Source organism: Canis lupus, chromosome 18 (assembly GCF_048164855.1).
Source record: "Canis lupus baileyi chromosome 18, mCanLup2.hap1, whole genome shotgun sequence".
Lineage (NCBI taxonomy): Eukaryota > Metazoa > Chordata > Mammalia > Carnivora > Canidae > Canis > Canis lupus.
In genome coordinates this window covers 33,166,822-33,193,729 of record NC_132855.1, presented here as the reverse complement: position 1 = coordinate 33,193,729, position 26,908 = coordinate 33,166,822, and the positions used below count along the sequence as shown (strand labels likewise).

Genomic DNA, 26,908 nt, shown 5'->3' with positions numbered 1-26,908 from the left:
TGTGGAAGGAGCTGAAATGTCTTTCCACAGATGAATAGATAAAGAAGATGTGGTGTATATATATATACAATACAATGGAATATTAGCCATCAGAAAGGATGAATACCCACCATTTGCTTCTACATGGATGGAACTGTAGGGTATTATTTTGAGTGAAATAAGTCAGTTGGAGAAATACAATCATCACATGGTTTCACTATATGTGGGTGGAATTATAAGAGATATTGAAAGGGACTATAAAGGAAAGGAGGGAAACTGAGTGAGGAAAAATTAGAGAGAAAGACGATGAGAAACTCCTAACGCTGGGAAACAAACAAAGGGTTGTGGAAGGAGAGGGGGTGGGGTGATGGGGCAACTGGGTAATGGGCACTAAGGAGGGCACTTGATGGGATGAGCACTGGGTGTTATGCTATATGTTGGCAAATTGAATTTAAATAAAAAAATAAAATTGATTTGCCAATGTTAGCAATGAAAATAACACTTTAACTACAATAATTGTACTTTTAAATGAATATTAAAACAGAAATACTTGGAGTCAGTGTGTGATTTTGATCTTCCAGGAATATTTTCTTTCAAGGGCTCATGATGCCATGGTCTAGTGACCAGGAAGAAAAGTTTGCAGTAGATTTTATTCCCTTTTATATTATTTAACCATTTTTACCCCTTGGTAATTATTAAAAAGGAGTGAGGATGAGTTTCAAATGAGTATGGCTTATAAGGCTAATCGAATACCCATAGTTTGCTTTTAATCACTATTTATCAGAAGAGATGATTTGCTGGTGAGAAGCAAAGCAAACAATGATAAAAATATACTCTGAGAAACCCTATTGAATTTTTGACTCACACGTGCAGCATTGGCAATATAAATTACAAATCTGCCACAGGAAAAACCTGCCATGCTTCTCTGCAGTTGGGAGATTTCCTTTTTATATAAAATCATTGTTATGAGAACGTGACCCATGTAGCTGCAAGTAACTAAAGGCTCACGTTTGCCTGTTCATTCTCAGCAAAGGGCCTATGCCCTATTTACAATGCATACAATCTGCTCCAGCCTTTTGAAATTCTTTATGTGTGGGCTGCATATATTTTCAATGAGTTGAAAACATCCTTAAGATTTCTGAGGTATGGTAAATTACATGTTTTTAGTGACTGGAATATTTATCTTAGAAAAGAAATTCTAATTTTAGGATCTTAAGCACTGTTCACGTGCAAATTGCACGTGAGTTTAGCAGTGATCCTGGAAACAAGCACGTGACTGAGAGCAAGGGGAAAGCACCAAAAAGGAGAGAAAGGTTTCGTTTTCAGCAGTTGTACTGAAAAACTATGTTTTCTTCGTGCATGTGATAAAGAGCACAGTAAGGCATACTTTGAGGATAAAAATAGAAAATCCATTAAGAAATAAAAGCACTGTTGATTCCATTGCTTGAAAAAAATATTTCTCCATTCACAGTAGGTTTGTTCTCCCAGAATAAGACTTTTTGTGTTACCTTGAATTTGTCCCAAAGAAATATGTGCTGAACTTTAATGAACTAAATCATAGTAAATGAAATTTTGCATTTAATAAGTAAAATTTGTGACTTATGTGCCCTGTTTTGATATCAAGCAGACTTGATCCAAAGATACATGTTATATATGACTATTTTGTTGTCTTTTTATATGCAGAGGCATAGCTTTGCTTTTTCCCAGTAAATGCCAAATATGTTTAGTGCTGAAATTATGTTTTTGAAGATAACTAAGAAGATGCTGTGCCATTATTTGGCTTGGGGAGGTCAGCAAGGGGAAGGCAAACACAGCTGGATTCAAAAGGAGTCCAGACCTTTCTTGGAAGAATTTTCTTCCAACCAGGTCAAAGTGCAAAGGCTTTATATGTATATGAAACAACAACAAAAAAATGAGAGTTGCAGTCAATTTAAGTGTTTTAATATAAAATGAAATAATTCAAACCAAATAAAAAATATTGAAGGACATGAAATTTCTAATATCACAAGCCTTAGGTATTGCCTAATAAATTAAATAGGTCAGCTCTACAGTGTTTTTACTATGCAGACTATCTAAGATGGTTATACTCTGTAAAATATGAAGCACAGAGAAGGCAGGTGGTCTTCCACTCTGTCACTTGAGCTACAGTTCATTGGTTGGCTAAATAGATGGTAAGAATGAATTTTATAAATGCATTTGTTCAGAGTGCAGCTCCTATTTTTAGGACCATTATAACAGCAATAAATCTGTGATTTTAAATGATACAAATTCTCAAAGTTGCTTTAAGATCAATGATCAGTGTTTCCATAAACATTTTAAATATTTGCAAATGTCTTTTTTGAAAGTCTGTGTCAATTTTCTCCAAAGTTTTCAAGTGAACAGTTTTTGTTAGGGATATACAGGATACAGGATGGGTAGATAAAAAATATACATGTGTAATGACCTAAAGTGTGTGTATGTGTGTGTGTGTGTGTGTGTGTGTGTAATTTTTTAGCGGCCTAAAGAAAACATATATATGTATATATCTTTGTACAAGTATGCATATACATGACAGAGAGAAACAACTGTGAATTATAAGTTGTGCTAGCTGCTATATTGAACAGTAGGGGTATACTGATCAAACGTTGAAAAAATAGATCCTGCCTTGAGGTCACACACACTTTCACACATTTCTCTTTATACCAAGATGCTGTAAAATTAATGCTAAGTTCTCATCTGTGTGAGGGTCTCTTTGTAGATAAAATCCTTTTACATCATAATCTAAAATACATTATTTGAGTTTCATACATCTTTGCATTTTAAAGCCATACTATCCACACAATATGCATGTTCTCTGATTCGGCATAGAAGAGAGAATGGCATTTTGATGTGATCCGTTGGGCAATTAATTCACTTTACCCAACTTGTTGACTCAGATACTCCCTTGGTTTGAATAAATTTCAGAATTAAGCTGTACTGTTAAAACTGCCACATGCCAGTGAATGGTATCTCAAACAGGATTTCATTATCTAAGTGTTAAATGAACTTTTTTTTCTCTATTTGTTTCTGTGAGGGGATGGGGTAAAAAGTTCTCACAGCTGCCAGACAAAGAATGACTCTATTTAAAGAGTGGTTGGAAGCACAAATGTTGATTATCTGAATGAAAGAATTTAATTAAGTTTCCTAAAGAACAGGATACTACTGACATCATTGATTGGCTAAATGAAGCCGGGAAATACAGTATTTAACATTACAATATTTTTCACTTAATGATGCCAGTATTAGATGTTGGCTGGTGTCCTGGAATATGCACAATGGCTTGGCAACTAATTAATTATTTTGCAATTGCAGATGTGGAGCTTTGGGGTGTGAAAGTCTCTTTGCCAAGATGGTTTTGGGAAAAAAACCAAAGCAATCATTGTATTTCCTTGTCTATGCGCACATCCTTATTTATGAATATGGTTAAAATTCTCGAGGTCAGATGATCATAATATCATAAACAGTGTTTAATTAACCTCTGAAAGTGGTTCTTTAACACAATAGACTGGGGACAAAAAAAACAACTGGTCTGGGTCACAGTCCATAAAAATAACTTAAAATTTGCATAAAATATCTTTAAATAGTTTCCATTTTGATCAAAATAGCTAATGGCTATTAGTCCTTGATAATAATTATCTTAATGAGGACATTTAAGGCTAAAGTACTCTTACTGCAACTGAAAATTACTGTGGTAGCCAATGTTAACCTGAGTTGTTGGTCATGTCACTTTTATTTAACCACAAAAATCCTCATCAGTGAATAGGAACCTCATTGTTAAAGTTATCAATATAAAGAACACTGGTAGTGGTATTAGGCCTTTGGTATCAAATGATACTTATCACAGTATTAATATCACATACCCCTATAATCACTTTAACACTTAGTTATGACTCCAACTGAGAAAAATAAGAAGGTGGCTGTGGTATTGAGAGTACAATTTCTTCCTTTCTTTTTCTTTGTAATAGACCCTAAAAATATCAAGTGTAGTGAAGAACTATACATTCATCTTTCTCTGTGAGGTACAATGTGAATAGAATTAAGTCCTACACTGTTATTAATCACATAAGTGGCTCAGGGTGATATTTATTTTAATACTGGCTCTACTACTTGTGGTGTGATGTCAACAAGTAAAATAATTTACCTGAACCTCAAGTTTCTAATATAATAAAAAGAGAAAATATTAAGATCTTCCTTAAAAGGTCATTGAAAGATTTAAATAAAATATGTGTAATAAAAAGAGAAAATATTAAGATCTTCCTTAAAAGGTTATTGAAAGATTTAAATAGAATATGTGTAAAACATTGAATATGTTCCCAGAACAAAGTTGGCATTTTATAAATGCTAGCTATATTCTTTCACATATTTCTTTATTCATAAATGTCTGTGTATACATTTTACGTACATTTTATCTGCATAGCTAAATGTGTATGTATATTACCTAAATATACAGAAATATGAATGTGTATTGCAATTTTTTAGATTTCCTATTTATTGAAGAAAGCATGTATCAAACAGTAGAATGTTGTGCCAGATATATGGATCTTTGTTTACACACACCTAACCCCCTATTCCCACAACCTTCCTCACCCATTACCTGTAGTTATTTACCTAATAGTATAAATTCAATACAAGCTTTCTCATGTACTTTGAAACTGTCCAATTTTGACTTTTGCTGATTATGTCTTTAAATGAAACCAAAGATAGTCAAATAGCATTCACTTCAGAGTTGACATATTGAAAGTGCAGTATACTCCTTTCATTAACATTAGGTTAAACAGCATGGTCTTCCCTTGTCAATTAGCTTGTTAAACAACATGGTCTCCCATTGTCAATTAGCTTGTAGCATAAACTTGACAGAGCACAGACATAAATGAAAATAAGAATGTGGGATTAACATTACACTTTCATTTAGGCGTATGGACTACATATCCCTGACAATGTAATGTGGGCAGAAAAAAAATAGACTAGTGGACTTCTCCAAAATTCTAACAAAGAATCATTGTTTTATCATACTTTGATCTGAGAGATGAAAGTATATATATTTTTGATCTGATTGATACAATATTATTTAAAAATGATTTTGGATTCACTTGCTACTTTCTAAAATAGAATTGTGGACTTTCAGTTGTCCCCAAAATTAGTTCTAAGGTGTATAAATCAACAACATATATTGTGATTACTATTCAAATACCAAAGCTACTCAAGTGTTTGTTTGTGTGTTGCTTCTAGTGTTTATCTCCTTTCTAAATAAAGCTCTTGTCAAGAATTTATCTTTATGAATATCCCAAATTATATATCCTCACACTTGTACTAGAAAAATAAAACCACTCTCTTTTGTTGTCTTAAAGTTCATGATAATGGATTTTCTATTGACATAATGAGTTTGGGTCTTAATGAAGATTCCCATTGGGATCTAATAAATTGGAATAGGAATGAACTGAAATTTCTAGAAACATTTTGAGAAGAGTTTGCACGAGAGATATTCTAAATCAGAATTTATGAAAAAATGACATGAATACTCTGAATTTAGCTAACATGATTACAGCACTTGGGGAAAAATATCTTCCTCTGTGTTGATACTAAGAATCCTGTGGTTTGATTTTAAAATTGATCATTGTTCTGGGCTTAACCTCGGGGATACTGTGACACCAACCTGAAAATTAAATAATAAAGTAAAAATATCACCCCCTTGAAGCTGAGCCAATGTAACTTACATTTGGGATATTTTCTGCTCTTTACTTGCTTATGCTTTTAGGAAATTGCTTAAGGTATCTCTAGAACATCTTCATATGTAGAATCTCTTTTTTTTTCCAGAATAAAAAGGAATAAACTCGGCTTCTTTTTCTTACCTTATGTCTTGAACCAAAAATATAATTTAACTATTGCCTACCAACTACCTAAAGAGAAAAATGTTTTATTCATTATAAACAATGAGAGGGACTTCATCGTGAAGCTGAAATATATTGTGTAATGAATCAAAGCAGCTTTGAGTTCTTGGCTTCCAATATCATTGACTGTTCAGACTGCTACATGATGAGACCATTGGTGGTTTCAAGATATTTCATGGCTTCCCTAAGGAGCTGTGAAAGAGTAAGAACCTGGGATGTGTTCTGAATTAGAATCTCCTGAGGCCAGTTTTTGGATTTCTTCGAATCATTCTTTACTTGTAGATCCATTGAATGACCTTTGATTTGTGGTCCCTACAAGTGGGATCTGATCAGAAATTGGGCTGGGTTAGGGAACAGGAGATAGGGCAAGGGAGCCATTTGCTATGGCTGCCAGGACATCTTAGGGAGATGCTATTCCATCTGGTTGTGTTTAATGTATTTTGTTATTGATAGGGAAGAACTTTTTGAAAGTGCATTAAATTATCCTCATGGGGGATACTGTAGACTACAAAGGCATATGAAAAGCAGTACAAACAGGATAACAGGAAGGAAAGTATATTTTCCTTGGACTGTAATTCCCAGCCCCATTTTTTTAAAACTGGAAAAGAAAAACACAGACACTCCCTTCCCAACAGTTCCCCACCCCCAAACACTGCAGCTTAGGGAGCTATTAATTCCAACTGAAAAATTTGATATTGGCAATTTATACAAATTTAACTTACTCTTCACAATAACACTAAGAGGAGGTGATATTACGGTCACGTTAGGATGAGAGGGTTGAGCAAGCAATTTGTCCAAGTATAATAGCTAGTAAGTGGCAAAAACTAAAGCTGAACTTAGAACTCTCAGACATCAAATTCATTCATGCTCTCCTTCCCTGGATGGCTTTGCTTCTCCAAAATGTAGAATTTAGAGCACATAAATTTAGTTGGGTTTTACTGGTAGATAATAGAAACAGTATTTTAGAACTAGCTAGTTGTCTCTGCTTTATGAAATTCTGTAGAGCTCGTCAGGACTATTAAATATTCTGAGTACTTGTTAAAGCTAGAAATATTGTGATGATTGCATTTCCCAAGCTAATAAAATGGTAATTGGCAGAAGATACACAAATAAAATATTTAGTATAGTATCTAAGGAAATATTAGCATAACATAGATTTATGTAAACTCATGATTTACATAATCATTGGTTTATATCCAAAAATCTTAAAAGAATTAAAGTATATATTTGTGAAACTCAAAACTAGTAAGGAGATTCTAGGATAGAAATGAGACATATAGGAATAAATCTACCTTATTTTCTATTTATATTAATATGCTATTGTAAATTATCTCTAAATTTTCAAAAGCTAAATGGATGGTTAAGGGAGTGAGCTCTAGATTTAGACTATGTGTATTTAAACAGTGTACCAGCTTTCAGCAAGTTGTGTTATTTATCTGAGTTACATTGCCTTCTTTTTTTTATCTGCAATATGGGCATAATATTATAAATAACCAATATGATAAGGTACAAATGACATAGTTAATACATGTAAATCATTCTGAAGCAGTACTCAGCATAAGTCAACCGGGTGGTAACATTGAGTAAGTGCTAATTATTATTATCAGCTCTGAACATATATTTTAAAATTTGCATAATCATTAATATATCCCAAAATCGATTTGATAGAGTGCAAATACATTTGTCTTGAATAAAATGCTACCAAGGACATTACAACTAACCTGTAGTATCATCTCTGTGTAAGAGCAACTGGGCTCAGTAAGTGCTAAATAAAAGTATGCCTAGCAAAGCCATAATACTACATTCAAAATAATATAGCAAAATAAATATCCCAAGGACTGGCTAACTTACAAAGCAATCCTTCTTGGGGAGATAGACATTTCAGCCAGAAGACGTTGCCTTTGTTGTCAGTTATTTTTGAGCTATTCTTCTGAAATTTGCCAGTGGCATTTACAAATACATCCAAGAGTCAGTAATTGAAGATCTTCATACTTTGAACAAGATTTCAATTTGAGAAAACATGCATTTGGAGCCAAGCTTCATGAATAAGTTGGTTGATCAAGACTAGATGATGAGATTGATTTTGATGAGTGAGTCATAAATAGTTTTGAGAGCAATTCCAATACTTGTGGTATTGGCAGCAATTCATATGTGCCAGAAACTTTGCACAGGACTTGGCAAACTGACTCTCAAATATGCCCAGGATGAATTTAGGGTCAAATCACTTTTTTTTTGGCATTGGTAACTTTAAATTTGGTGTGGAAAAGCAGTGTCCACTAACTTATATTCATGAGTTATTTTTGCAAATCAGATTTTAAACGTATATTGGAAAGGGGCAAGAGTTGAGTGATGCTCTCTTGGCAATTAAAGTTGTCTGCTGGCAGGGAGGCGAGGAGGTATTTCATTTATATACAAGTTTGGAGCTGCCTTGCCAAAGGGACAATGTTGGTAGGGAATGGTATGAAAAGAAAGGCAAGCATCTTCCCATAAAGGCTTGGAGGAATTTTGCATGATAAAAACCAGTTTCCCAGGTCCCTGGATAGAGCTGTTGCAAGGGTGAGAGCTTTGAGGCACAGAATTATTTGGCCTTTCTTAGCTATGTGACATCCCCCTTAAGGACACATTGTCTTCTGGCCACCTTCATGCTTGACTTGAACTCTTTCAGTCTTGAGACAATGAAGGCATGGATGCTTCTTTATGAAGTTTTTTCCAAATGAATGTACTCCAATTTAATTCTCAAAACATATAACTACAGTTAAAAAATAAAGTGCATGTTAAAAATATCCCAAGCTGTTAAGAAATACACTTGGAAATACTGAGATACTTTATTGCCTTATCTGTGTTGAACTGCTTTGCCTTTTGTGGCTATGTTTGTAATTACCCTTCCAGTGACCTCCTTCATTGTTGCTCCAATAATAGTCACTGTTTTCATGGGAATTAGGTAAAAGAAATCAGACTATGCTGTGAATGGAGCACTTCTCCAATCCCATTAATTTGCAGATGGATGAGGTGACGTCTTCTTGCCACCTGCTGAGGAGCAGCAGAGGGACTGCCTCCTCAGTCACCCGGAGAGCCACTGTTGTCCACAGGCTCTCAGGCAGTGATTGTGAATGAGACGCCTGTTTCTTTAAAGCCTGATCAAGCCTTTATGTGAGGCACCATAATTCTTCTTTCCTGTCCACTAGCATCAAAGTCTCTTTCTAAACTTGGGTCTCCACAGACAGAATCAGGCTGGCTTTCTCTCCCAGAAAATATGTTTATTTTCATATAAAAAGATGATCTCAGTTCCCTACAGATGATATGAAACTCATCTATGCATCATTTACATGTATAGTACATCAGCTGCTGTTCCCCTTGATATGAAATAAAGAACCTTTACTTCAAACTGCTTTCTTAGATGTTATGCTTGATTGTGTACACATTTCTTCCTACATAGAGAGCATCTAATGGAAGCAGAGTAAAAACTGAACCCGTGCTTGTTATTATTTGCTTCAATGGAGACTTTTCTTCATCACTCGCTATTCAGTAAAGTTACTTTTCATACACTGTCCTTAGAAGTTGAGTACTCATTTGTGGTTAGGGAGAACACAAATACCTAAAAAGATATTTGTACTAGTCGAAATTTTATATGAAAAAGAGTTTTAATCCAGTTAAGTAATAAGCTTTGAACAGTGTTTACTTCTTAACAAAAGCCGTGAAATTGGGCCAGTACATGGAGGAGTGCTCATCACTTCTATAGCAGTGATGCCAGAGTTTATTATCTGGGAGGGAGTCATAAAGGGATCAGCAGCTGTTATAATTTATAAATGTTTGTTTTCCCTCTTGGATTGAGTCCATGGTGTCAGGAAGAACAAATTTTGGTTAAGCTGCATTGGCTTAACAAGGAGCCTTTTTGGAATTAGAAAGACTGCAAGGGTTTGGAGGTCCACCTCATGGATTTTGAGGGTATTTCTGCTGCTTACATATTGAATAATCTTGGGAAAGTTACAGATGCTTAAAACTCAGTTTCCTCCAAAAAAATCCAATTCAAAAGTAGACTAAGACATTGAATGGACATTTCTCCAAAGAAGACACAAAATGGGCAAAAAGCACATGGAAGATGTTAGACACCACTAGTTATTGGGGAAATGGAAATCAAAACCACAGTGAGATACCACTTCACACCCTTTCATATATTATCAAGGAAAAAAAGGAAAAAAAAAAAAAACAAAGGCAATGAGGATGAGAAATTCGAACCCTTGTATACTGCTGGTAGGGATGTAAAGTGGTACAGCTACTGCAGACAAGTTTAGCTCAAAGAGTTAAACATGGAATTACCATAGATTCCACCAATTCTACTTCTAGATATATACCTAACATAATTGAAAGCCAGAACCCAGATACTTGTACATCAATATTCATAGCAGCATTATTCATAATAGCCAAGCGGTAGAAAAAAACCCATATGTCCACTTATTTATTAGTGAATAAACAAAATGTGACTTATACACATAATAGAATATTATTCAACCTTAAAAAGAATGGAATTCTGATACATGCTACATTATGGGTAAACCTTGAAAACTATACTAAATAAAATAAGTGAGACACAAAGACACAAATATCGTATGATGCCACTTATACTATGTACCTAGAATAGGCAAATTCATAGATACAGTCAGTAGAAAAGAGGTTAGTAGGGGCTTGGAGAAATGAGAAATTTTTGTTTAATGAGTGCATCAAACACATTAATGTTTGGGGTGATGAAAAAGTTCAAGAAATGAAGAAAAGGTGGTAGTTGCAAAATATTGTAGGTTTATTTAATGCCATTGAATTGTATACTTTAAAATGGTTGAATGATAAACTTCAGGTATGTTTTATAACAATTTAAAAATCCCCTCAATTTCCTTCTCAACAAAATTAAAATTCACCTCTCATATGTTTGAGAATTAAATTCCAACAAGAAAAAAAACACATTTCTTACATTTGATAACTATCTTGGAACTAGAGAAGAAGATTCCCCAAAATATAGCTTATTAAAGCAGACAGTGAAATGGAAAAGAATCTCTTCCTCGTTTTATGGAATGAATTACCAGATAAGGCAGGTTATACTTAAAGCCAGTCCTATTCATGTATTTTTCGGTTGAATAAATACATTTACTAATCATCTCTTGCCTTTTTTATTAACTTGGGTTTTCATTTAGTATAATTGTTCTTTATAGGGTACACATTTACTAAACATTAATATTCTTTTATGTCATTATTTGAGATAGAATCATCTTTCCCCAACCCCATTCATCTAACTCAGGACCAATTTCCTATGCTCTTAACTAAGCCTCTTTAAAATAAAAAATAAAAATGCATAATGGTGGGTGCTTTACTGCCAGAGAAAATGACCATGAAAGCAGTGATCAACATTTTCATCTTCTAAAATATCACATGCATTCTCTGGATACCTGAAGCAAAGAAAAGGGGCAGTTCATTCTTGAGGAACAAATTAATGTTTTGCTTATGGGTGACCACAGCTGCATCATACTCATAGTCTTTGTATCCTTCCTGTTGGCAAATAAAAACTGTCACAGCCATATGACATTATTAAGATTCTACAGTGAAGTCTCATAGTCAGTGACCATGACTACTTAACAAATCTGTCATTTGCTCCCAGGTAAGATAACCCTAAAAGAATGTGTTCTCCACTAAGCGATTATTTTAAAGCCTCTAGAATATAGCTGAAAACCAAGAAAGAAACATACCATGTTCTCAGCCATCAAATGGGACACTAGGCCAATGCACCCAAGCTTTCTATCAGAACCCATTTGTATTTGTAAGGTATAGATGTTTTGACTGAGTATGGTTATGGTCCTTTGGACATTCAGAGCAAATTACATTTCAGATAAATATTTGCCATACTGACAGCATGTTACCTGATGTCCAAGATGAATTTGAGGGGATGGTTTAAGTATGTCAAAAATACAACTGCCTGTTTCTATATTTCAAATATCCCTAGTAGATCAAGAGACTTAGCAAATTCCTTAAGAGCCTAATAGCTCTCAACCTGAAAACTTCTATATTTGATTATCAAGGATTTACTTGGCTTCTACAGTGAGCAAGGTATTGGACTAGTCACTTTTGGATACAAGGTGAAAAATTGATAGTTCCTGACTTTAAGTCACTAAGAAGTTGCTGTCTTAAGTAAGTCTTTGCAGAATGAAAGCTTACTTAAAATGGCTCTTCTAAAAACTGTTACTTAATAATAATCATCGAACTCTGAGAAAAGTGAACTTTCTTAAATGCACAGAAATATTTGAGATTTTGTAATTTTTAAAAAATAGGTTCCATGCCCAGTGTGGGACTTAAACTCATGACCCTCAGATCAAGAGTCACATGTTCTACTTAGCTAGCCAGGCTCCCTAAGGTTTTATAATATTTAAAAAGGATATGCTACAATGACTCTTTTCCTGTAGAGACAAAGGAATTTAGTAGTAAATACACACATACGTAGAGCTGAAAAGTGTTGGACAAGGACTTCCTGAATATCAATTTTTAACCTGTGATCCATGAATCATTTCTATTATACTCACAGTCTTTGTTTTTAAAAAATGGATATTTGAGAACCAGAAACTAGTAGGTCGGGACTGGTAATCTTAGTTTTAAGTTATTTTCCTAAAAAATACTTAGGCATATTAGAGCTTGAAAATCTCTCCTATAGATCAAGATGAGCAAAATGTCTGTATTAACCATGTCTATAGCCAACTTAGAGTAGATCTACAAAAGATTTCAGTATTTCTTTCTGCTTTAATTAGAAATGATTATTCTGACTTCTTTTCATAAAGCTTTAAGAGAAATGATACACTTGAAACACTAATGTGTCCTTTTTATCTGATATTTAATGTTTTATCCATGTGCTGACTTCTCTTCAAATGCCTAGAATGCTCCATGCTCATGGCCTTGGAGAATGGAAAACAAAGAAAAAAAAAAGTGTTTCCTTTTGGTACTTAAAAGCTAAAGTCACTAGGAAAATCAAACTAATCTTGGTTTACAGTAGAATAAGTTAGTGGTTCTCAAACTTACTGTATCAGAATTCTGCAGATAGCTTGTTCATTCCTTGATTGCCCTACTCTTCTCCCATCCCAAGATATTGTCATCTTTTGGGTTTGTATATTGAAAGATGGCATTTTTTGGCAAAGCTCAGGTAATGCTGATTTTGTTCATATAGGAGCTAAACTTTGAGAATTGCATGAATAAATATTTGAAAATAGTGGGTTTGAGGAGGAGTATTTTCCCCTCCACACCTCCCTCATTCACCAGTGCCTGATGGACTAGAAGAGACTCCTTCAAGTGGGAGAGAGAAAATGAGAGATGAAGTGATCAAGAGGAGGCAGCAAAATTCAAATAGGTGTGTGTTATCTAGAATAGTGGATTCCCTGCTGGCAAGAATGTAAAATGGGACCTAGACTTGCTGTACAGTGAGCCCTGGCAGGCAAAAGCTCGGGCATAATGAGACAGTAGTTAATGCCCTAGACTAGCATGGAATATACAGCATGAGTTCTATCACGTGGGGTTTAGAATTATGGGCAAAATTATTTGGACCTGAAAAGGCCTGGTCAACCAACAAGGTCACTACCAAACAAATACTCATAAATACTCTAGAGATTAATGTCTGAGGATCAGACTGGTGAATATACGCGTCTTACTATTAAGTATAGAAAAATCTGAGAACCAGGTGGTTCCTTCCACTCCAATCCTTTGAAACTAGGTAAGGACCTCGGACATTAGAACTGACCTGGGAAAAGAGAGAACCCTCAGTTGACTGACGCTGGATTTTTATTATTCCAGTAGTGGCTTAGATGGTTAAAATAGAAACTAAGGTAATTTTATACAATTAGCTTTTATTTCTTGCACGCCTGAGAAGGGCAATGAGTGTGTACCACATCTACTGCATGAAGCTTACAGTTTGAAACTAATACATTTCATGTTTTGTTTTGTTTTGTTTGGTTTTATCTCTTGGTCAGTATTATTTTCCAAAATAATTCTAGACTCATTAGAAGAAATTAGATCTGGGGTGCCTGGGTGGCTCAGTTGGTTAACCATCCAACTCTTGATTTCAGTTCATGTAATGATCTGAGGGCCATGGGATCAACCCCACTTCAGGCTTCATGGGGCGTCTACTTGTGATTTACTCCCTCTGCCTCTGCTCCTTCCCCTGCTCGCTCTCTCTTTCTTTCAAATAAATAAATCTTTAAAAAAGAGGGAGAAATTAGATCTGGGATATCCTACTTTTCTCTTAAATGATCATGGTTTAGACAAAAATGGGTTCACACCTGCAGTTGCTAAGGACATAACCTTTCATTCACTTATTTTGTGAACCTTCTCTCCCTACTCACATCTGAAATACTGTTAAGAATGAGTTTAACAGAATAATACATTTGCTTACTATTTTAGAATTTTACTCAAGCAGCAGAAGTTTAATTTTTAGAAAGAAAATAAAGTGCAAGGGCCAGTTCGCCCCTGCCAAATGAAGTAATTTTAGCCTACATAAGATTATTTGAACTTGTGAGAATTTATGGAGAACAAGTGTCTGTGCTTTGACTAAATCCTTCTTGTCTGGGTTAAAGCTGAATTTGAGGGAATGTACATTCACTTCAAGATTTTGAGAGCAGAAAAACAATTGTACCATGATTCTGTTGACCTGTAAGTGAAGATGAGCTATTATTAAGTAATTGACTTTAAAACCACCAAAAAGTGATTTTTTATAAAAAGGCTGCAACACCAAGTTATTTAGGGGATGAGATGGAGTATCAAACTGAAACAATTCATATAGAAATAATTAAGGAAAAAATTAGCATTGCTTTAGTAATGTTTGCCATTAATTTAAATTGTTTTTACAGCAGAGAGTGTTATTAAATTACTCAAAGTCTGAGGACAAGCTAGAGTGAAAATCAATTGTGTCATCAAAAGTTTATTTTAAATATTTAGAAGTCAAAGTAGTGAACAAAGACACAAAAGAAAACAAAAGAAAAATAAAATACAGAAGTACTAAGATTGCCGTTCTTCAGCTTTAGCATCCCACATCGACACTAAAAAGTCTCTACATGTATTAACTAATGACATGAAATCTAATTCATCTATTTATTGCCTTGTTGTAATTCATTTTAATGAAAATCAAGATGCAGTTAGGTCCAGATACTGCACAGCTGCACCGTGATAAAAGAAGGGAAGGTTATTTACGGTAAATCTATTTTTATGTCACCTTTCTACCTTAGGTAGCCAGAAATTGTCACTTTGTTCTTCTTTAAGTCTTCCAATTAAAAAAAAAAATCTTTAAAAAATGGTCATGAAAAGCTTTATGTTCAGTATTTTAGTATATTAAAACATTTTTTTTTTCTTTTTAGAGATGGGGGAAGATTGAGAGCGAGGGACAGGGCGGAAGGAGAAAGAGACAGAGAATCCCAAGCAGGCTCCATGCCGATGGTGGAGTCTGATGCACGGCTCCATCTCACCACCCTGAGATCATGACCTGAGCTGAAATCAAGAGTTGGATGCTAAACTGACTGAGCCATACAGGTACCCCTAAAGCATATGATTTTAAAATGTTGTTGTGTAATTAATATTAGTCCCTATCTCTGCCACTGCCTTTTCTCTCCTTTAACACTTTATAAATTTCCACACTTCCTCTCAGCTTACTTGAACCCTTCAAGTTTTTATTTGTTGGTTGAGGATGGTTATCATTGTCAGTGTGTGTGTGTGTGTGTGTGTGTGTGTGTGTGTGTGTGTAAGAATGTGTGTTGTTGTTACTGTTACACTCCCTAACACTTTATCCTGAAGTGAGATGAGGATTAAAGTATAAGTATAGTCTGGGACTAAGACTTGCAGAGCTGCTTTCAAGGAACTGCGAGTCATAAAATGAAGGAGATTCATTTCTTTTGCCATCTCATGTATACGTTAGTGCCCAGTTTGTGAATTATTTAGGATATTCTACTTTTCATTCTTGAACTATCCATTTGATTATTGTTCATAGTTTTTATTTGTCCACTGAGTTGCCACATTTCTGAAATCATGATCATCGTATCTTCCTTTATATTAATATAGCTTTCTTTAATTTTAGAAACATATTTGTAATAGCTACTTTGTAACTATTTTGTACTAGTCTTTAATAAATCCAACATCTAGGTTACATTCAGGATCAGTTCCTATAGGCTTGATATCACACATTTTAAAAATCTAAAATCACATGACTCAAGTTTTTGTTGAAAGCAGACATTTTTATGTAATGTAGCAAATCTGGATTTTCTTTTCTTTTTTTTTTTTTAAGATTTTATTTTTAAGCAATCTCGACACCCTACATGGGACTTGAAGTTACAACCCCGAGATCAAGAGTCACATGCTTTATCCACTGAGCCTGCCAGGTGCCCCTGATTTATTTTTTCTGATGATTGCCGTGTGCTGTTTGTATCCTGCCTGTACTTAAACAGTAGAATCTGTCTTCTTCACTGTATGTAGCTGTTGAGGTCTCTAATATTTTCCTCCCTCCCTCCCTCCCTCCCTTCCTTCCTCCCTCCCTCCCTCCGTCCCTCCCTTCCTTCCTTCCTTCCTTCCTTCCTTCCTTCCTTCCTTCCTTCCTTCCTTTCTTCTTTCCTTCCTTCCTCCCTTCCTTCTTTCCTGCTTCTCCTTTATCTATATTTCAGTCATCAACCAATGATTTGGACAAAGACTATGCTCAAACACCTCAAACCTGTAAGGCTTTGATAACTCTTCAATATTACAATTTTGTGTCGGTAGAGAAATACATTCAAAGGTCCAGCAATTTTCAAGTCTATCTCAGCTTTGACTTTCCTCCTGCCCTTGAGTCTCTCATGCACATGTGTCTAGTGTCGGAGTCAGCCAGAGATTTGTGCAGAGCTTGTAATCTTTCTGTGATTGTCTTATTTACAGGGTCTTTCTGTCACATTTATTGGGCATTCATTGCCTTACTCTGGGTAGTTTTGCCCCCTCGTGATAGCAGAGCTTCAGGTTTTATTATTTGTTTCCAATCAAGTTTGCTGCTTTCATCGAAAGGACTACTGGGCATTTGACTTCACCCTGTGCTCAAAATCAAATCTTATCCTCTGTCAGTGAGACTGCTGGGCTTTCCAGCCAGTGCTGCCCCAGTACAACTACAGAGCTGATGGATCTGGATGTAGGTGGCAAGGGGAGGCAGAATGGCGCTGCATACTTGCACTCTCATTATCCAGAGATCTAGCACAGTATGGCCATGAGTGAACACTTCTCATTCATGCTTTTCCTTTGGTCAAACTCCAGAGTTCTGAAATGAATGTGTTTTGACTTTTTTTTTCCATTTTTCCACTTTTTAGAGGAAGGGATTCTTTGACTTAAAGTGACATTGTTGGAAGTCTTGGTTCATCCTTTTATTTTTTAAAAACTTTTTTTTTCTGAAATAATTTTAGATTTATAGGAGAGTTACAAATACTGCATAGAAGAGTTCCTGTATACCTTTTACTCTCCTTCCCCTAAAGTTAATATAACTGTTCAAGGAAGAAATTGACATTTGTATAATCTTTAGACTTTACTTGGGTTTCAACTATTTTTCCATTGATGTTGTTCTTCTGTTTCAGAGTTGAATTTTTTTTTTAAGATTTTATTTATACATGAGAGACACACAAAGAGAGGCAGAGACATAGGCAGAGGGAGAAGCAGGCTCCCTGCAGTGAGCCTGATGAGGGACTCAATCCCAGGATCTAAGCCAATGGCAGACACTCAACTACTCAGCCACCCAGGTGACCCCATGTTGAATTTTTGTTGCCACGTCTCCTTAGTCTCCAATATACCACAGCCTCTCAGTCTTTTCACGAAGACCTCGATACTTTAGAAGAGTGCTAGTTGAATGTTTTGTAGGATGCCCCATAACTTGGGTTTATCTGATGTTTTCTCATAACTAGCCTGGGGTTATGGAATTTTAGAAGGAATACTCAGAGATGAAGTATCTTTTTCATCACATCATATTGAAGTTCATGATACCAATGTGACTTATTGCTGGTGATGTTAACCTTGATTACTTGGTTCTAAGGTGATATCTGCAGGCTTCTCTTCTGTAAACTTCCCATTTGTTCCCTTTCCATACTAGATTTATTAAAAGTGAGCTGTTAAATTCAACTAAGATTTAAGAAAACTAAGCTATCATTCTTGGAAGGAGGAATATAAAAATTTGGAGATGCATTACAGCTACTCAGTAATTAATAAATAACCTGAGGGAGGTACTTTAAGGCTATGCAAATATACGATTTTTCCTTATTACTATGGTGTTTAATGATGATATTTCCAATCTTATTCCTTTTACGTGATTACGAACTCTTTTATAAGGAATTTTTTCATTATTTTTTTAAAGATTTTATTTATTTATTCATAGGAGACAGAGAGAGAGAGAGAGAGAGAGAGAGAGAGAGAGAATGAGAGGCAGAAGGAGAAGCAGGCTCCTTGCAGGGAGCCCGATGTGGGACTCAATCCCGGGACTCTAGGATCACGCCCTGGGCTGAAGGCAGATGCTAAACCGCTGAGCCACCCAGGAATCCCTCATTATTTTTTTGAAATAATTTTTCTGCTTTATTGACTTTAGAACACCATTGTCCAGATGCACCATGAATTTCACAGGTCTGGCTTCATTTTTTTTTTTTCATTAGTACTGTCAAGAATATCTTTCTTTTTTTTCTCCCTTTGTTAGTAAACCTCTTCTTTGAGAAGTAAAATGCTCCTATTGGGGCCTATGCTCTTAACCACTACATCATATTGCATCACAGCACACAACCTTATTTGATTTATCCTTAACACAAGAGTATTATAACTTATTCCCTCCTTAGGAAAAGGCTTATACTTTGAGTTGAATTGTTCCACCAAAGATATGTTGAAGTCCTAACCAACGGAGCTTCAGAATGTGACCTTATTTGCAATAGGGTCATTGTACCTGTAGTTATTTAAGATGGGATTATATTAGAGTAAGGTGGGCTCTTTATCCCATTTAACTAGTGTTTCTATAAGAGGAGAACACAGCAGAGAAACAGGAGATTGCCATGTGACATCAGAGGCAGAGACTGAAGTAATATAGCTGGCTGAAAGACAAGGAATGTCAAGTAAACCATCAGAAACTGTAAAGAGGCAAGGAAGGATTTACCATATAGGTTTCAGAGGGAAAATGGCCCTGCTGACACCTTGATTGTGGACTTTTAGACTCCAGAAATGTGGGGCAATAAATTTCTGTTTTAAGCCATCCAGTTTGTGGTAATTGTTATGCAGTCTGAGAAAAATCCTGGGGTCCTGGAATGAAGTCCTCCATTGGGCTCCCAGGGGATAGCCTGCTTCTCTTTCTGCCTATGTCTCTGCCTCTCTTTCTGTGTCTCTCATGAATAAATAAATAAAATCTTTAAAAAAATGTGAAATAAGTTAAATTTGTCACAGACTTGTAATTTTAGGACCTTAGAGAAAGACTTTCTGTTTTTGGTATAGAGTTCTATTTTAAGGTTAGTTACTAAATTCAGAAGATCTGTAGTGTATTCATGTGATCTGCAAGTAACAACACATATCATTCTAGAAGATGTATGGATTTTGGACTAGGGTAAAGAGAGATTTCCTAACATGACTTTAAATTATTATTAGGATGAAAGGTAACTTCCTATTGACTTCACTGTTAAGTCACTGTTAAGGAAGAATTGAACTAGAAAGTGAAATAATTAGTATGCTTTTGGAAATAAAAAGATAATTCATAGAGAGTGGATTATTTATATATATATATATACACGCGCGCGCGCGCACACACACACACACATATATATATATGGAACTAGAGTCACACATAGAAGAGATCATAGAGTGCTTGTTTTTAAAGACAGATTTAGAAATTTTATATTACTCTAGCTACTAGTTACTAAATAATTCTGGTGCTAAATCTACTCATTCTTTAATTTAACCAGCATTTGTTGATTATCCAGTTATGTGCCAGGCACAGTGCAAGGAGGTAGAAATATAAAGATGGATAAAATGATCTCATATTTTTCATTTAATAATTAAAAAACAGCTTAAAAGTAGGGAAAGCAAAGTAAGAATAACAGTAAAGTCACTAATGTTTGCCATCATGTGATTTTGCAAATGTTTGAGGAGCATTGTTTATTTTAGCTAATAGATATAATGTAACTGCATTTCATGGAAATCTACCAAAGTTATATGTTGCATAAGGGAAATTTATAAAAAATTCAATGGCTTTTTAAAGATTTTATTTATGTATTCATGAGAGACACACACAGAGAGGCAGAGACATAGACAGAGGGAGAAGCAGGGTCCATGCAGGGAGCATGGGACTTGATACCAGGACCCCAGGATCACGACCTGAGCTGAAGACAGATGCTCAACCATTGAGCCACCCAGGTGTCCCAAAAAATGCAATGACTTGTAATTAAATAATGGTGTTAGGTCTATTTCAGATTGGATCATTCAGATGCTGATAATACCATATTAAAGTGCATTATGTCCAGTAGTGTGAAAATGCACGCAGAAAAAGGGTTCAGATTAATACAAAACTTAGACTATGTAGGAAGAAATAGAACAGAAAGGCAATACACCCGTTTGGAGAACTACGAGGCAGGGAAGGATAGCAGGTGACCAGGGTCTGAGGAAGCTGGGTGGTATGATACTTTTTAAAATTAATTTTTTTATTAGTTTCAGAGGTAGAATTTAGTGATACATCAGTTGCATAAAACACCCAGTGCTCATTCATCAAGATCCCTCCTTACTGTCCATCACACAGTTACCCCATCCCCGCCCCTCCCCTCCCCTCCAGCAACTCTCAGTTTGCTCCTTAGAGTTCTGCGTCTCTTCTGGTTTGCCTACCTCTCAGTTTTATCTAATTTTGTTTTTCCTTCTTTTCCCCTATATTCATCTGTTTTGTTTCTTAAATTCCAAACCACATGCTTTTAAATGGCCAAGGTGACAGTCTTTGAACAAAGACAGTAGACAACTGAGAGTGAGTTATTCAGAAATATAGAGGAAGAACGTTCTGATCAGGGTAACTAGTAACCTAAGATCCCTGAGGCAGGATTCTGTTTACCTTTTTGGGGGGAATTCAAGGGCTCCAGGGAAGTTAACGCAGGGTAAGCAAGAGTGAAAAAAAAGTAGATGAAGTCAGGCAGCTCGTGAATGGCTGGATTGTGTAGGCCTTTATTGACTATCATAAGGACTTCTGTATTACCTAGAGACAGGAAACCCCTAGAAAATTTGAGGAGAAAAACGATGTGATAATCATAGAAATGATAATACAAGTAATACTAGAAAGAGACTGGTTTTCTTTCTCTAGACATTAAACTCAGGGAGAGAAACTGAAAGGGAGAACCGAGTGTTAATTGTACCTCTGTGTAAGTGACTTTGTTTTCCTCCTTTGGAATGTTTATAACCTTTCAGGAAATACACTTTTTTTTTTTTTTTTTTTTTATTGTTGCTAAATCACAGAGCTGGGCTCTGCTACTCCAAGACTATATTTAAACTTGATTATAAGACAGCTACTAGATATGACGGCTGTAATAACATCCTATCACCATTAAATATAAAAGCTGACAATAATTACTACCCCATCTTGGCAGATGCTGGATCTTTTTCTGCAAAACATGTTTTGTTGCTTACCGCTCTAGGAAACCAAACAAGTTGGATTTTGGACATCACCATCAAGATGTCATTGAGTATTTTAGGCCTATGATTGGTTAAGTAACCATGCTTTAATTGCCAAGTTCCAGTAAATTTAACTGAGAAAATACTTTGTAGAAACCCTGCTATACTTGACTATGTTAATTTGTTGTATTTTTCTATCATAAGTAAGAAATCTTAGCAACTAGTAGTGATCTAAATATAAAAGAAGGCATTGGGCCTAATGGCCTTCTGTTAAATTTTCAAAAGGGGCATTGGAATTTTATATCACATTGTACAGTAAACAAGACTGGTGGACTTTTGGGCGTGACTGAATGCACATAGAAGGTGGCTGATGGAATTCAGGATGGAAATAGGTTACTCCTGCGTGCTCTGGGACAAAGCATCTCCAAACTGAAAAGGATTCCATGCTTTTTTGCCTCTGTCTCTAGTTACTAGGAAGTTACTAGGTAGGAAGTCCACTAGATGCCAGTAGCAACTACTCCTGCCACCCCATCCCCACTTGGCATGAGCAACATATTTCCAGACAACAGTACCCTGAGTTAGCAACCATTGTCCTAGAAATAGATACATCTAGTAAGTAAAGGAATTTAAAAGAAGCATAGAACAAAGTTCTTAAAATTATCTAAGGAGTTGCTTTAATTTTCTTAATTTTGTATACAGGCATGATCTCTTCAACAGCTTCTGCTTGGGAATCCCCTGATGAAATATTGAAAGAAGACATTTTGATATTAATAATTATCGCCTTAACATTGAGCTCAGGCTGATGACAACTTATTTAACGTGTGGATCTTTGGTTCAGGTGAGGGTATATAATTTTACATGGATCCACCTAAGTCTACTCATTTCTGGAGATTCAAACACCCACACATACACAACTTGCCCATTTTGGTAGATGACTTGATTCTTCCTTTGGCTATCAAATATAGTCTTAAAGTCTAAAATCTTATAAAAGACAATTGCATGGATGGGGACAGTGTTTGAAAAATCTTAAACTATTCTAAAGGCCAATTGAGAGAGGACATAGTGAGATCTCAAGTAATGCAGTGCTTTGTTTTGCCTTTTTTTTTTTTTTTTTTTACCCTGTTTGGGGCTTCTTTTGCTTTTAGAAAGCTAACATTTACTAAAGGAACCGTAAAAACAGGGGTTAAATAGAATGGATGTTTATCCTCTCTTCAATAGCCCCATGGTTCTTCCAAACATAAAGCAGCTTATGCAATCAATGGGAGTTCTGTGCCAAGGAGAGAGTCACAATGATTGGAAAGAAAATGAGCATCAAATTGAAATATACTCTTGTGGTTTTGATCATTTTGGTAACCATAGTGATGGAAGACCAAAATAGCACTTTAAAAATAACACTCAAAAGGAATTTTGGAGAAATTTTATTTATTGAAATGCTTGGTAAGTATAATACTGTTAATTTGGAATACCAGTATTTTTGTTGCTGAACAATTTGGGTTTTAACATATTGGCAATTTAGTTTTTCACCTTTTTCTTTCCAAAATTACAGGCAGCAACCTAACAAAAAAGGAAAACTTTTTAAAAAATATTGTATTTATTCATGAGAGACACAGAGATAGAGATAGAGACAGAGGCAGAGACAGAGGAAGCAGCAGACTCCATGCAGGGTGCCCAATATGGGACTCGATCCCAGGAATTCAGGATCACGCCCTGGGCCGAAGACAGGCACTAAACCACTGAGCCACCCAGGTGTCCAATAGGCAAAATATTTTTTAATAGAATTCAGTTATTTAAAGGAGAAAGTAAAGGTTATAAATAAAGATTACAGAAAGAGAGCAAAATATATTATTAACACAAATATATACTAATAAATCAAATTTGTTTCTGAACTTCCTGGTACTCAGAGTATAAACACATACAATTATTCTTAATCTGAAATAATGCAGGACACAAATGAGAATAATATTCTGAAACTAAGCCTGACTTTAAGGTACTTATTTAAAAATTCTGTTTTGTTTCTGTTTTTTCCTCATAAGAATCCTTATAGCAAGGAAAAGAACAAGGTTATTAACATCTGTGCTATTATTTCTTGGAGTAGAGTTAAAATGTTCATTCAAAGACATTTTTGATATTATTTAATTGTACATTTGTGATCCTGAAATATTTGCAAATAATTTAGTAAATGTCTTTTGTCTAATAATGCATTTTAAAATGAACTTGTAATTTTAAGGAATTCTGGGGATTTCAGGTTTGTGTGTGTGTTTTTCCAAGAATTTTGGGCTCAAGAGTTTCCATCATTCAAATAAGGCTGCCATGCAGATCCTCACCTGGGCCTGAAACCTAGGGTTTTATGGATTGGATAACCATTCTATTCAATACACAACTTCAGAATTTTTAAATTAGAATCATTGTAGTGTATGTAGAGTAACTGAAGCTGTTTTAAACTCCTTTTCTCAATGCTTGTTTCAATTTAATTTTGGAAAAACTCTGTGACACAGGGAAATAGGTATTTTCACCACTTTAGTAAATAAAAAATATACTAAGCGACAAAAAGTAAAAAGCAATAATGTAGCAGAGATGAAACCAGAGGTCCAGGGCTCTGATCCCACCTCTGACTCTCACCGCTTTCCACTATGTGACCCTGAGCCAGCTAGATGATACATTGAGATACAGATAAGTATATACACCTGTACATAATATGCATATATACATAGGTGTTTTTGTTTAGATAAATATACACGACTATCTTTTTTTACTTATTTTGTTTCAATTTGATTTAATGGGTTGATACCTTATTGAAATTTTTAGAAAATATTCAGAACTGTTGCTGCCTTTTGTAGAGGAGCCTAGGAACAGTATCAAACATGATGTTTGACAGCTCAAAACTCAGTAGGAAAACCTACATACTTAGGTTCACTATATGTTCTAGTTTGCTTTGCATAGTCCAGATTTTTTGCCTATAGTCCTGGGAAATAATTAATAATATTTCTTCCACTTTTCAAAAATGCCTTGGTTTGAAAAATAATGATACAGTTTTTCTCCTAACTTTCTTAAAAACTCTGGAGAAAGGGGGGCTTTGAAAATAAGTATAGAATAGAAATCGAATCAATTCTAGAGTGAAAGAGTTCCTAAATTGTTCTTTAGGGACCAGAGATCAACCAGAACTTCTATTGCACTGGAACTTTTGAGAAGTGAAATTATTCCAATGTATTGAGCTATTTTAAACAGAAATATAGGCCAAAAACATTGTTAGTCTTTGCAAACTTTATGGCAGAAATGCCACATTTACCTTCTCTGTGGTTATTCTCCTTTCTAGCACTTTCAACATGTTGACTCTGGGTCTCATCCTGGGTAAAACCAGGCAAGGAAAATGATGACTTTTCTACTTTACATTTTACTAAATATGAGATTAAGTTAATTTTATAGGACTAGTAATTATTTAAAGAGTGAGTGTCATTTTCACTCTACGAAAGAACATGTGAATATTATTATTATTTTTTAATAAAGAGGAAAAAATAAGATGAAATAACATTTACTCTGTACTGGAAAATTCCTCAAATCATGAGACAATTTTGTTAGTTATAATTATATTATGTGATTAACTTTTTTTCACTGCCGAGATTTTCTTTAAATGATAATAATATCTTACATATACACATGAAACCGATTAGGCAGGATTTAAAAAAAAAAAAAAAACAAACAGAACACTTGTTTCAACAGATTTAACCATTATAGCCTCTCTGGTTTATTTACATTAGTTAGAATTTTACTTTAAACCCAAGTATAGTTTTTAAATAAATGACTAAAATCTTAGAAAAGCATCAACAAACTAATATCTAATATATTGAATTGTTTTGGTTTGCATTGGATGTAAGGATGACTAAAGAAACTAACTTCTCCACTGTCACTTAGTTCGAGCAGTCTTTGTTTTTTACTACTTACCTTGTCTTTATTACTCTAGCTTAACACCTATCCAGCTTCCAAGCCATACCTAAATTGATCCTTAAGAATAAATCTCAAATCTAATCCTGTTTCTGCTCTGCTTGAAAATCCTTTACTCCTTTCACTAATACTTTCACCATGTTGATAAACAAGAGAGAAGAGAGATTGCACCAGTAAAAAAAAATTATTGGGAAGAGCAGAAATGATAACAATAATAATAATAACAAAAGCAAACATACCTAGCATTGTTTTTTAATTTTCCTTCTGAAAAAATGTGAAAGGAAGAGAGGAATAGTACAGAGTTCTTGGTTACACTATCTCTATCTTGCTAAATGTTAGCATCTACACAGCTTTATTGCAGTTATGTAGTTTATTATAGTTATTAACCAGGAAAAAGGCATGCTGAATGTGTTAGTTGCCTAGGGATGCCACAACAATTCTTATAGACATAAACATATACCTACCTATGACCCAATAGCTTCATCATTAGATAGTTACTAAAAAATAATAAAAGCATATAAGTACACAGACCCTTGATAATGAATGTTCATAGGAACTTTATTCATAATATCCCCAAACTTGAAATAACCTCAAAATATTAATGTCACTTGAACAATTGTAATATATTTATCAATGGAATACTATTCAAAAAGAAAGGAGCAAACCACTGGTATGTACAACGTGAATGAAGCATGATGTGCATAAGATGGTCAACACAAAGTTGTATATACTGTTTGAGTCTATCATATAAAACTCAAGGTAAAACAAATCTAATATATTGTCATGAAATAGACCAGCTGTTGTCTGGGGCTGCTAGGGTGCGAGTATGGTTAGAGTAATTAACTGCAAAAGAAGCACAGAATTTTGGGAAGTACTAAAAAGTTTTATATCTTGATTATGGTTATAGTTACATAGTCATTATATTCTAAAATATATGCTTAAAATATATGCATTTATTCTTTGTTTAAATTTTTTAAAAAGTTTTTTGAAATATTTTATTTATTTATTTATGAGAGACAGAGACATAGCAGGTTCCGTAAGGCGCCCAATGTGGGACTTGATCCTGAATCCTGGGATCACGCCCTGAGCTGAAGGCAGACTTCTGAGCCACCCAGACGTCCCTATATGCATTTATTCTATGCTAATTGTCCCTAAACAAAGTTGATTAAAGAAATACACAATGACAATAAAAGTTATATGAGTAAAGCTGAAGTTACAGTCCTGACAAACATAAAAGTAGTTTAATGAGATGATACTAGACAAAGGTTCAGAGCTACTATATATATTTTTTTAAAGATTTATTTATTTATTTTAAAGAGAGAGTAAGAACAGAGGGAGGGGGATGGCAGAGGGAAAGAGAATCCTCAAGCAGACTCCTGCTGAGCACAAACCTCAATGTGGGGCTCCATCCCAGGACCCTGAGATAATGACCTGAGCCGAAATCAGGAGTTGGCTACTTAACC

The 26,908-nt window shown here is 34.9% G+C and overlaps 1 long non-coding RNA gene across 9 annotated transcripts in view; it reads left to right on the top strand.

Annotated features, from left to right (window-relative positions):
* LOC140608957 (uncharacterized) overlaps positions 1 to 26,908 on the top strand; it is a 562,604-nt gene that overhangs the window by 315,767 nt on the left and 219,929 nt on the right. For 8 of the 9 annotated variants that reach the window (XR_012010948.1, XR_012010953.1, XR_012010950.1 and 5 more), the window contains 2 exons: positions 15,257 to 15,428; positions 22,206 to 22,344. This is a non-coding gene — a long non-coding RNA (uncharacterized lncRNA). The remainder of the gene's footprint in view (positions 1 to 15,256; positions 15,429 to 22,205; positions 22,345 to 26,908) is intronic. The other variant, XR_012010955.1, reaches the window with a different exon arrangement.